We start from the raw sequence: 11,473 nt of genomic DNA, 5'->3' as shown, positions 1-11,473 counted from the left end.
CTGGCTTATTCAGACTTGTTTCTGATGGAGCGGGTGGATCCTGGGGCTTTTGCTCCATCCAGGTTTGATAAGCTAAACAAGGCTGGAATGTTACAAAGTTCCTCTCAAGGCAGCAGAATTCAGTGTCCTGCATCAGTAGGCTCTGTTATCATTTTTTTTTTTTATATTCAGCATCTTTACCTAATTCCAGATCTACTCCGACCTCTGCCCATTTGTTGCAAGGTGTGGTCTCACCCAAGACTGGGGCAGCCGGAGCACAGGGCTTCTGCTCGAGTCACTTCTCCCAGCTCCTTAAAGTCACCTGCTTGGTCTTCTTGCTTTCTCAGTAAGATCCCTTGCAAGTGTGAAGTGCTTCTGTCTTCATCAGTGCTTTGGACTGTCTTCTCAGGCCAAGGGGAGTCAGAAGTCGACCTGCTCTATCTTGCCTGTTACAGGCTTGCACCATTATATGACAAGAGTTCAACACTCCCAGGCTGGAAGTGGGGTGGGATTGCCCCTCCATTCTCCTACAAACCAGACTGGAGAAGGGGCTGCTTCATCTTCTGGTGAAGAACTGAGCTTTTAGAGGTTCCAGAATGATTCAGATGTCTTGGTTCCCAACAAAAGCTGTGTGGGAGACTTAGGCTGGCCTGCTGCACTGACCCCTTGACTAGGCCCAATGGCAAACAAGTTATCATGTGGGAGCAGCTAAGCTAAGTACCTGTGGTGTCACCAGAAGTCATGAACCCAGAATCCAGGCATTATAAACCTAATAAAGGATCCAAGGGAACAAGCGCTCCTCTGGCCTGGCAGACCCTTCACTCCACATGCTGAGTCTCTTCACTCAGTGTGAAGAAGGGGTTGAGGCTGAGATGTGTGGGCTGCTGGCCTGAGACAAAGTGAGGTCTGGGGTTGAGGTGGAGAGTGGCTGCATCTGCCATCATGGAGCCCTGGTTCTATGTGCAGCCTCTGCACTGCTCGCTGGCATTGGCAACAGTGAACCAAAGTGAGAGCGACCTCAGTAGAATGGGACATCTTCTTAGTTATCCCCAGACACACCCAGCCTTTGTGCTCTGGCCTAGCTCAGAGGAAACAAGAGAGCCTCTTAGAAAGTTTAACTCTGGGACTTCCCTGGTGGCTCAGTGATTAAGAATCCGCCTGCCAATGCAGGGGACACGGGTTTGAGCCCTGGTCCGGGAAGATCCCACATGCCGCAGAGCAACTAAGCCTGTGTGCCACAACTACTGAGCCTGTGCTCTAGAGCCCGCTAGCCACAACTACTGAACCCTGCACACCTAGATCCCGTGCTCCACAACAAGAGAAGCCACTGTAATGAGAAGCCTGCGCACCGCAACAAAGAGTAGCCCCCGCTCACTGCAACTAGGGAAAGCCTGCGCACAGCAATGGAGACCCAATGCAGCCAATAAATAAATAAATAAATAAATTTATATATATATATATATATATATATATATATATATATATATAAAAAGAAAGTTTAACTCCATGGAAACTTTTACAAGGTCAAACTTTTTAAGCTCTGGCACTGAATTTACTTACAGTAATCTATTCTAAACAAAAGAATGTGGTGTCCTCTCCATGTTGGTAATCACAATACCTGTCAGAAATAATTTAAATTCCAATAGAAAGGGATTGATTAAAGGGATTATGTTATATCAATACAAGTAAACCATTAAAAGTTGTATTCTAGATTAGTTCTTCCTGGTAGAAGTACAACCCACCACCAAGAAGTGTTCTGATCAAAACTCTAGATCTAACCACCAATTTATAGAAAATTCAGAGGACAGAGAAGCATGTTAAAAGACAGCAAGGGAACGCAATCAGGAAAATGCAGAATGCAAGTACTCTACAAAACAAACCTAGTTTCTTCTTCAACAATAAAAAAATACAAGAAAAACAAAAGACAAAATGGGAACATACAGATAAAGAGACTTAGGTTATATCTGAACCAAATGCAATGGGAAGACCTTTCTTGAATCCTGACTCAAACATACAGTTGTAGGGCTTCCCTGGTGGCGCAGTGGTTGAGAGTCTGCCTGCCAATGCAGTGGACACGGGTTCGTGCCCCTGTCCGGAAAGATCCCACATGCTGCGGAGCGGCTAGGCCCGTGAGCCATGGCCTCTGAGCCTGCGCGTCCAGAGCCTGTGCTCCGCAACGGGAGAGGCCACAACAGTGAGAGGCCCGCGTACCGCAAAAAATATATATATATATATATATAATATTTGCAATTTGCTTTTTAAAACTCCATCGGGGGTGGGGGCGGGAGGGTAGGAAAGTATAGAATTGGTGATTGTCGAATGTGAGTGATAGGTACAGAAATTTTATGATAGTATTTATGCTTCTTTTTAATAATTTTATTTATTTATTTATTTTTGGCTGTGTTGGGTCTTCGTTGCTGCACGCGGGCTTTCTCTAGTTGTGGTGAGTGGGGGCTGCTCTTCATTGCCATGCACGGGCTTCTCATTGCTGTGGCTCCTCTTGTTGCGGAGCATGCGCTCTAGGCGCCCAGGCTTCGGTAGTTGTGGCATGCAGGCTCAGTAGTTGTGACTCATGTGTTCAGCAGTTGTGGCTCACAGGCTCTAGAGCACAGGCTCAGTAGTTGTGGCACATGGGCTTAGTTGCTCCGCAGCATGTGGGATCTTCCTGGACCAGGGCCTGAACTCATGTCCCCAGCATTGGCAGGCAGATTCTTAACCACTGTGCCACCAGGGAAGTCCTATGCTACTTTTATATAGTTTGAAATTTTTCATAATAAAAAGTTTTTGGAAATCATGTTGTGGAAGAAATTTTGTGTCATGGAAAACTGTTTATGGCATATTACATTAAAAGAAAGAGGGAGTTGTATCTTAAGCACTATTATGATCTCATTTTTGTAACTGTGTGTATGTGTGAAAAAGTCTGCAAAAATATATGAACCAAAATGACTGATGAACTATGATTAATTCTGAAGGACTGAATTACAGTGATTATACTTTTTTAGTGTGTTCACTGCTATAAATTTTTATAATAATCATTATTACTCATATATAAGCATGAAATAACAATGAATATATTTAAAATTAGAAAAAATATATGCATAACTATATTTGCACAGAAAAGTTATGGGAGGATAGTCTTCTAGGATTTGAGGCTTTCCTGTGTTTTCCTAATTCACTGAAAAGAGTAAAATTTCTTACAAAAAGAAATTTAGAACAAAGAAAAGTTGGCTTCATTTTAGGGCACTGAAATGGTTCTGATCACCAATTCCAACCTGGGGCAGGGGGGCATTTCCCACACCACCAACAGGCAATTCTCCATGACACTGGCTGGGTATTCTACAATGTAGCTCAATTCTGACACCATCCACCTGGAGATAATGTCAGACCCTACAGGTGAAGGACTCAGTCCCACAAGACTGTTTCCACCCTACTTCAGACACCAGTCATATCCCCAGGTTCCCACCTGTGTTTCCGACTGACCAGCTATAGAATGAAACTTCCCAGTGACCCTCTGCTAGGATTCAACCAATTTGTTAGAGTGGCTCATAGAACTCAGAGAAACATTTTACTTACTAGATTACCGGTTTATTATAAATGGTAATAAACGGATATAAGTCAGGACCATCCAGATGAAGACATGCATCAGGACAAGGTATAGGAAAAAGGGCATGAAGCTTCCATTCCCTCTCCAGGTATGCTACTCTCCCAGCAGCTTCATATATTCAACCTGGACACTCTCTGAACCTCATAGTTTGGGGATTTTTATGGAGGCTTCATCACATAGGCATGATAGATCATTAACTCCATTTTCAGCCCTTCTCCCTTCTCAAGAATATGGGAGGTGGGGCCAAAAATTCCAAGCTTCTAATCATGGCTTGCTCTTTCTGATGGATGACCAGCACTCATCCAGCTGTCATCCAGGAGCCCACCCAGAGTCACCTCATCAGAACAAAGACACTCCTATCACCCAGAAAACTACAAGGGTTTCAGGAGCCCTGCATCAGGAACCAGGGTCAAAGACAAACTATTAGAAAAAAAAGGTGTTCCTAGTTCTATGATCACTTTGGAGATTCCAAGGGTTTTAGAAGCTCTGTGCCAGAGACAAAGAACAAATCTGCATTTATTGTTATAAATCATAATATCACAGATATTTTAAGAAAATGTTTGAATATATCATAACTACCAATTTATGCACTCTATTTCTGTACAAAGTTGAACTGTTCCCTGGCAGACCTGAGTTCTGCTCCTCCACAGAGGAGATGTTTGATGTGGGACAAGTCAATTGTCCCTGAGTCTCAGTTTCTTCCACTCACTTGGTGGGTGGCCTTGGATAAGTCACTTCACTTCTTTAAGTCCTCAGTTTTTTCATTGGTTAAATAAAGAAAACAACTATTTACAAGCTTGTTATGAAGACTGAGATAATCCCATAACATACCAGATACGGTTGCACATAGTAGGTGTTCAGTAAAGTGTAGCTTCTATTAATTAATCCAACAAATATTTATTGAGCACGCAATACACTGCAGGCACAGTGCTAGGTATTAGGGATAATTCGTCAAGCAAGAAACACAATGTCCCTGTTCTCTTGAAGCTGCTAGCCATGGTTGGTGGGGAGAAAATAAACAAGGGAACAAATAAATGAGATAATTACATTTGGTGATAAGTGCTTTGAAAAGAAAATTATTTCTGTGCTTATATTTACTATTAGTGTAAAAACCTTCCTGGTCAATCTCTCTCTACTCCTTTATGTTTTAGGAGCCACTCTCAAATTAAAGAGAGCTCAACAATGACTTTAATTGAGCTTGGAAATTCACTGAACTACCGACTCTTAAAGCGACATGAAGAAGACAGAGAGAAAAATGAAATGTTGGTGAGAGGAAAATCCTGAAGCTGTACCATAGCTCCCAAATGCCATTTTGTGAATCATTGCCTGGTGGGATTCAGAATTACCTGGGGAGCATTTTAAAGATACAGACTCCCAGGCCTTCCCTGGTGGCACAGTGGTTGAGAATCCGCCTGCCAATGCAGGGGACACGGGTTCAATCCCTGGTCCGGGAAGATCCCACATGCCACGAAGCAGCTAAGCCCGTGTGCCGCAACTACTGAACCTGTGCTCTAGAGCCCGTGAGCCAGAACTACTGAGTCCGTGTGCCACAACTACTGAAGCCCACGCACCTAGAGCCCACGCTCCACAATGAGGGAAGCCACCGCAATGAGAAGCCCGCACACTGCAACGAAGAGTAGCCCCCACTCACCGCAACTAGAGAAAGCCCGCACACAGCAACAAAGACCCAACACAGCCAAAAATAAATAAATAAAATAAATAAACTTATTAAAAGAAAAAAAAAGATACAGACTCCTAGTTCCCATCCTCAAATATTCAAATTCTGGAGATCCAAGAATTTTTGTTGTTGTTGCTTTTTTTTTTTTTTTTTAAGTCCACTGGTAATTCTTATGGGCAATCAATCATGGGAAGCGGTGCTTGTCAGGCAGCTTATGAATTCCATTAGTCACTGAAGCTGAGAATACAGAGCTGTGTTTGTTAGTCTGTTGGCCACCATATATTTATTTTTCTAATTTCTAAAATACTTGCCCTGGTTGGCCCTCAAGGAACTTAGAATGTAGTGGGAGATATAAATGAAGGTGCTGTGGGAATACAAAGCAGGAACAACTAAGTCTTTGAGGGTTAGAGAAAACTTTCTGGAGGGGAAGAATTCTGAATGAGTTAGAATCTGCTCCAGCTGCATGTGACAGAAAACACAAAATTACAGTGGATTAAACTAGTTAAAAATCTACTTTTCTCTCATATAAAAGCCTCTAGTCTGTACAAGTGCTCACTCTGAAATCTCATCATTGAAATTTACTAGGACAAATTACTGAAACTGCAAACCTAACCCTTTCATACGATTAGTTATGGCACATCTGCCTGAAGCCATATTATGCAAACATGAAAAGTCACCACTTAGTGGCTTCCCTGGTGGCGCAGTGGTTGAGAGTCTGCCTGCCGATGCAGGGGACACGGGTTCGTGCCCCAGTCCAGGAAGATCCCACATGCCGCGGAGCGGCTGGGCCCATGAGCCATGGCCACTGAGCCTGCACATCCGGAGCCTGTGCTCCACAATGGGAGAGGCCACAACAGTGAGAGGCCCGCCCACCGAAAAAAAAAAAGAAAGAAAAGTCATCACTTAGGAAGCTACAGTGTATGAAAAACAGCTCGTGATAAAATATTGAGGAAATGCAAATTTGTGTATATGCAAAATTGTGTATGTGTTGATTACAACTGTGTGAAAAATGTGTATATATGGGCAAATATAGAAAGACTATCATAAAATAAAAACAATTAAACATAAAATAAAAACAATTATTGGATGGATTACAGGTTTTCTCTTCTCTGAAGATTCTCTTCTCTTCTCTTCTCTTCTCTTCTCTTCTCTGAAGATTCCCTTTGTTTTCATAACAAAAATTTAAATGTCTTGCAAACTTTACATGGTGTCAAAGGTAGGAGTGCTTAAGAATCACCTGAGGAGCTTATGAAAAATGCATATCCCCAGGCTCTAGCCAGAGAGATTCTGATTCTATAGATCTATGGAATGGCTGCATTTTTAACAAGCATCCCAGGTCATTTTGTTGGAAGCAGTGCACTGACCACATCTGAAAAACACCACCATATCTAGTGTCTCAGAGACACTTAAAAATGTGTAGAATTGGAATATTATGTGTGCCAAAACAGCCCAGCTTTGCATTGTCCTAGGGACTCTGGCCAATATTCCACTATCATTGTTGGGGAAACAGTAAGAAAGTTTAAAACAAAGACTCCATATTCACAAAAATGTTTTCTCTCCCTGGTTTATATAGTGAAATATCACTAAAAGGTACAGCTTTGATCATTTTTCTTTTGTCTTTAAGCAAACTTGAAGCTACCTAATAAAAGCAGCCCAAGCACTAACAGTTATGTATCTCCAGTTCTCTTACAGTCCCCATGTATCCTGTAACTTACTCCATGCTTTTCTAATAGGCCCAACACAAGTTCAGCTATAATCTGCCTTCGTGAGTGAAGCTCAGTCATTTTGAACTCTACATCTGCATTGCACAATGTGCATAAGCATAGATCTGCATAGATCCAGTTGATTCTATACTCACTGCATTCACTAGAATGGTCAGTTTATCTTAGTTTGCCCAGGAATTTTCTGGTTTTATCACTGGTCCTAGGTCCCATGACCTCCACCCCTGCAACCCCTCAGTACTGGGCAAACCAGGACGGTTGGTCACCCCCATACCTTTCCATTGCCTGTGACCCATGTAATTATGCACAGCTTAAAAGACCCTTTCCAGGAGGGGTTATCAGCCTCCACAGACAGTGTCCCAGGGAATACAGGCACGAACATAGCTTTTGGAAGATCTTCCTCTGAAAAAGAATACATATAAAATGCTGTTCATTATTTGTTAGAAATAAAACATTTCCCTGAAGTGGTTTCAGAGGAGCCAGGGATTTAAGGTGCAGCAAATGGTCCTCCTCCTACATCTCCATCTCCCGCTTTTTCCTGCAAGCATTCATCGTTTAGTGAAAAGTTTACTAAGATTTGTGTATGTTACCCATCAGAAAAGAGACATGTAGGGTTCGGTCAGGCAGTTAGAATGAGGAAAGCAGAGATAAAGGGTAAATCTGTCTAGAGGATGTGGAATTTTTCATCAAGTAGAATTAGAAAGTAACTCCTTCCACACTTGTTTTCAGAAAAGTAGTTTTATTGTGAAACTCTTGGAATTTCTCTAAAATCCTAAAAAGTTAAGATGATTCAGAAAGCTAGAACAGGATGTTCCTCAGCAGAGTCTGTTCTAACATGTAGGACAGATTTTTCAGAATTACGCTGTTCACATCAAAATTATACTACTTTAAAATATTGCAAGTAATGCATAGAATCCCCAGAATTTCATTTTGAAATCATTTCCAAAATGGAACTTTCAAAAGTAGCTTGTATTTTTGGCTCAGGAATAATCCTTCTGACAGCTGGTTTTCACTGTGAAAAATACACTTATATGGGAATTTAGCACATTTGCCCACTCAAATTCTTGGGTGCAATATCAACTTTCATTAAAAAGTCAGTTTAGTGGACAATCAAAATTTATAACAACTCTAGGTTTCAGTTCTGTCTTTTAAGACCATCAGATACTTAATGCAGAATACAGTTTAATTAGTCACCACCTTCTTTCAGTAAACGATTTAAGGATTTTTTCCGATCAATGCAGAAAACCATATGTGAAGCCAACGACTAAAAACCCAAGCAACAGCCATAAGCAGCATTTTCCGGAGTGAATTCTGTTAGTAAACATTATGTTAAAAGAAAAAAGGATACTCACGCTCAGGTAGGGGAGCACTGAGATAAACAGAGCTCAACATGTCATGTCAAGATTTTTGAGAAGCTTTGCAAAGACAATAGGCATTGGCACTCTCCAAGGTGAGGACACAGCATATATTTCCCAAAATTATTTGACCAAATATTGTCAGAATATCTAAAAGGCTTGGGTTCCAACTAACACCCTTAGAAAAAGACTGCTCTTGACTTTCTAAATTTGATGATTCAACTACTTGAAGTTGGGACTAAATCTATTTTCAGTCTATTTGCAGTGAAAAGAATTTTTATTTGCAAATAAGAAGGGCAGATTTGTCCAAAGCACAGAACAGTCTGAGTGACATTCAACACACTTTGAAAGGAAGTTATTCTTATCACAAATATGGTTACCTCTAATTTACAATAAGAACAAATAAGGCCTTGAAACCTATTAGAAAGTGCTTGTGGTTTCCAGCTTAGAGAATTTCACTTTGATGACTTGGAGAGGCAAATGAATTCATTCCAATAGGGCAGGGTTTTGTTTAGTCTATAGGTCTCTACTCAGAGCTAACAGTGGTTTGAAGAGCTATAAATGAGCAGATACGGGCATTTGCAGCTAGGCATGCTTAACTGCTATTGGATATTGTTTCCCCTAAGAGATACCCATATTTCCCAGCCCAAATTATATTGTGGATCTGTAAACAATCTAAACTGACTTCCGATCCCAGCATTAAGGGAGAGAAGGAAGAAGATTAAAAGAGTAGCCCTGACTCAACAGACATTAAAATGAAGATTGGGGAAGGACTAGCCTGAAGACAGATAGTTAGGACACACTGAACTATCCTCTATATTATTCCATTGCCTTACAAAGGGATTCCCCCAACGAATTTGTCTATAAGAACAAGGTCTGTTGGAGATATTGCCTCACACCTCTCAGAATGGCTATAACCAAAAAGTCTACAAATAACAAATGTTGGCACAGACGTGGAGAAAAGGGAACCCTAGTACACTGTTATTAGAAATGTAAACGGGTGAAGCCACTACGGAAAACAGCATGAAGGTTCCTCAAAAAACTAAAAACAGAGCCATCATATGATCCAGCAATTCCACTCCTGGGTATATATCCAAAGAAAAGGAAAACATTAATTCGAAAAGATATACGCACCCCAATGTTCACAGCAGCATTCTTCTTTTTTTTTTTTTTTTTTTTTTTTTTTGCGGTCCGCGGGCCTCTCACTGTTGTGGCCTCTCCCATTGCGGAGCACAGGCTCCGGACGCACAGGCTCAGCGGCCATGGCTCACGGGCCCAGCCGCTCCGCGGCATGTGGGATCCTCCCGGACCGGGGCACGAACCCGTGTCCCCTGCATCGGCAGGCGGACTCTCAACAACTGCGCCACCAGGGAAGCCCAGCATTATTCTTTTCACTGCAAATAGACTGAAAATAGATTTAGTCCCAACTTTCAAGTAGCTGAATTATCAAATTTAGAAAGTCAAGAGCAGTCTTTCTCTAAAGGTGTTAGTTGGAACCCAAGCCTTTTAGATATTCTGACAAGATTTGGTCAAATAATTTTGGGAAATACAAGATGTGGAAGCAAACTAAGTGTCCATCAATAGATGAATGGATAAAGAAGACACACACACACACATACACACACACACACACACACACACACACACACAAAATGGAATATTACTCAGCCATAGAAAGAATGAAATTTTGCCATTTGCAACAACATGGATGGAGCTGGAGGGTATTATGCCTTTTTTTTTTTTGGCCACATCACGCAGCATGGGGGATCTTAGTTCCCCGACCATGAGGGACCCGTGTCCCCTACAGTGGAAGCACAGAGTCCTAACCACTGAACTGCCAGGAAATTCCCTATTATGCTTAATGAAATAAGTCAGACAGAGAAAGACAAATACTGTATGTTTTCACTTATATGAGGAATCTAAAAAATAAAACAAACAACTATAGCAAAACAGAAACAGACTCACAGGATAAAGAGCAAACTAGTGATTACCAGTGAGCAGAGGGAATGGGAGAGGGTCAAGATAGGGATAGGGGATTAACAGGTACAAACTACTATGCATAAAACAAGCTACAAGGATATAGTGTACAGCACAGGGAATATAGCTAGTATTTCGTAATAACTTTAAATGGAGTATAATCTATAAAAACATTGAATCACTGTTTACACCTGAAACTAATATAAATTGTAAATGAGCTATACTTCAGTAAAAAAAGAATAAGATCTGTGATCAAAACCCATTTCAGTCACTAAGGTGCGATTAAAATGAAATGGGATAAAATGGCTCAAACTGTCACATACAACGGTGTAGACGTCTGTCATGGTGTAGGACATCAAATGTGCTGTAGTTCCAATGTGAAGTTACATGTTTATTCTCTACTAAGAAATTCAAGTTTTGGTCTTTAACCACATTCAGATGATATTGCACAGAGTAATAATAAATATAAAATGTGAAAATAAAAATTTTATTGGGAAGAGGAAATGTTACATACAATTAAGTATATGGTTGATGAAATGTATCATACAGTAATAGCCTTTGCTTAAGGAACAGGTTTAGTAAAGGAAGAAGTTGGAAGCTTAGTATAGGTTTCCATACATAATTTCCAAGCAGTTGTAAGTAAAAGATCTCAATTTGCATAAATTATACAGATCATTGAGAGAAAAGTGTATTGGTTTGTGGTGATTTCTGGTCATCAATTCACTTTGTGTCTTGTAGATCTCTTTCACCCTGATCCCAACTCTGGTGGTTCTGATCCTGTTCTAATATGGTTCTCTCCATCCATAAGTGGGCATTTACCCAGAGGCCACATCGCAAATAGGATTTTTTTGCTCACTGTGAATTAAACAAATTCCATGTGCTCTTAAATGAACTCCACGGTTTTAAAGACAGCTGCTTGAACCAAATCTGGAAGAGCTCTTCCATTTAGGGAGTGTTTAAGTCATAGGTACACATCTGTAAAGAGTTTGGAAATGGCATCATAATATGTGCACACCATCTTTGTTGATACAGTTTCAAGTAAGCTAATAGGATCTGTACAATTCTAGAGACTATTAAGTTAAAATGAATATCTGCATGTGGTATGGAACCCATTCTCATTTGAGCAATACTCATTTTGCTTATTTCTGTCTCCCAAACA

Source organism: Lipotes vexillifer, unplaced genomic scaffold (assembly GCF_000442215.2).
Source record: "Lipotes vexillifer unplaced genomic scaffold, Lipotes_vexillifer_v1.1 scaffold194, whole genome shotgun sequence".
NCBI classification, from domain to species: domain Eukaryota; kingdom Metazoa; phylum Chordata; class Mammalia; order Artiodactyla; family Lipotidae; genus Lipotes; species Lipotes vexillifer.
This window is presented reverse-complemented; position numbering follows the sequence as displayed.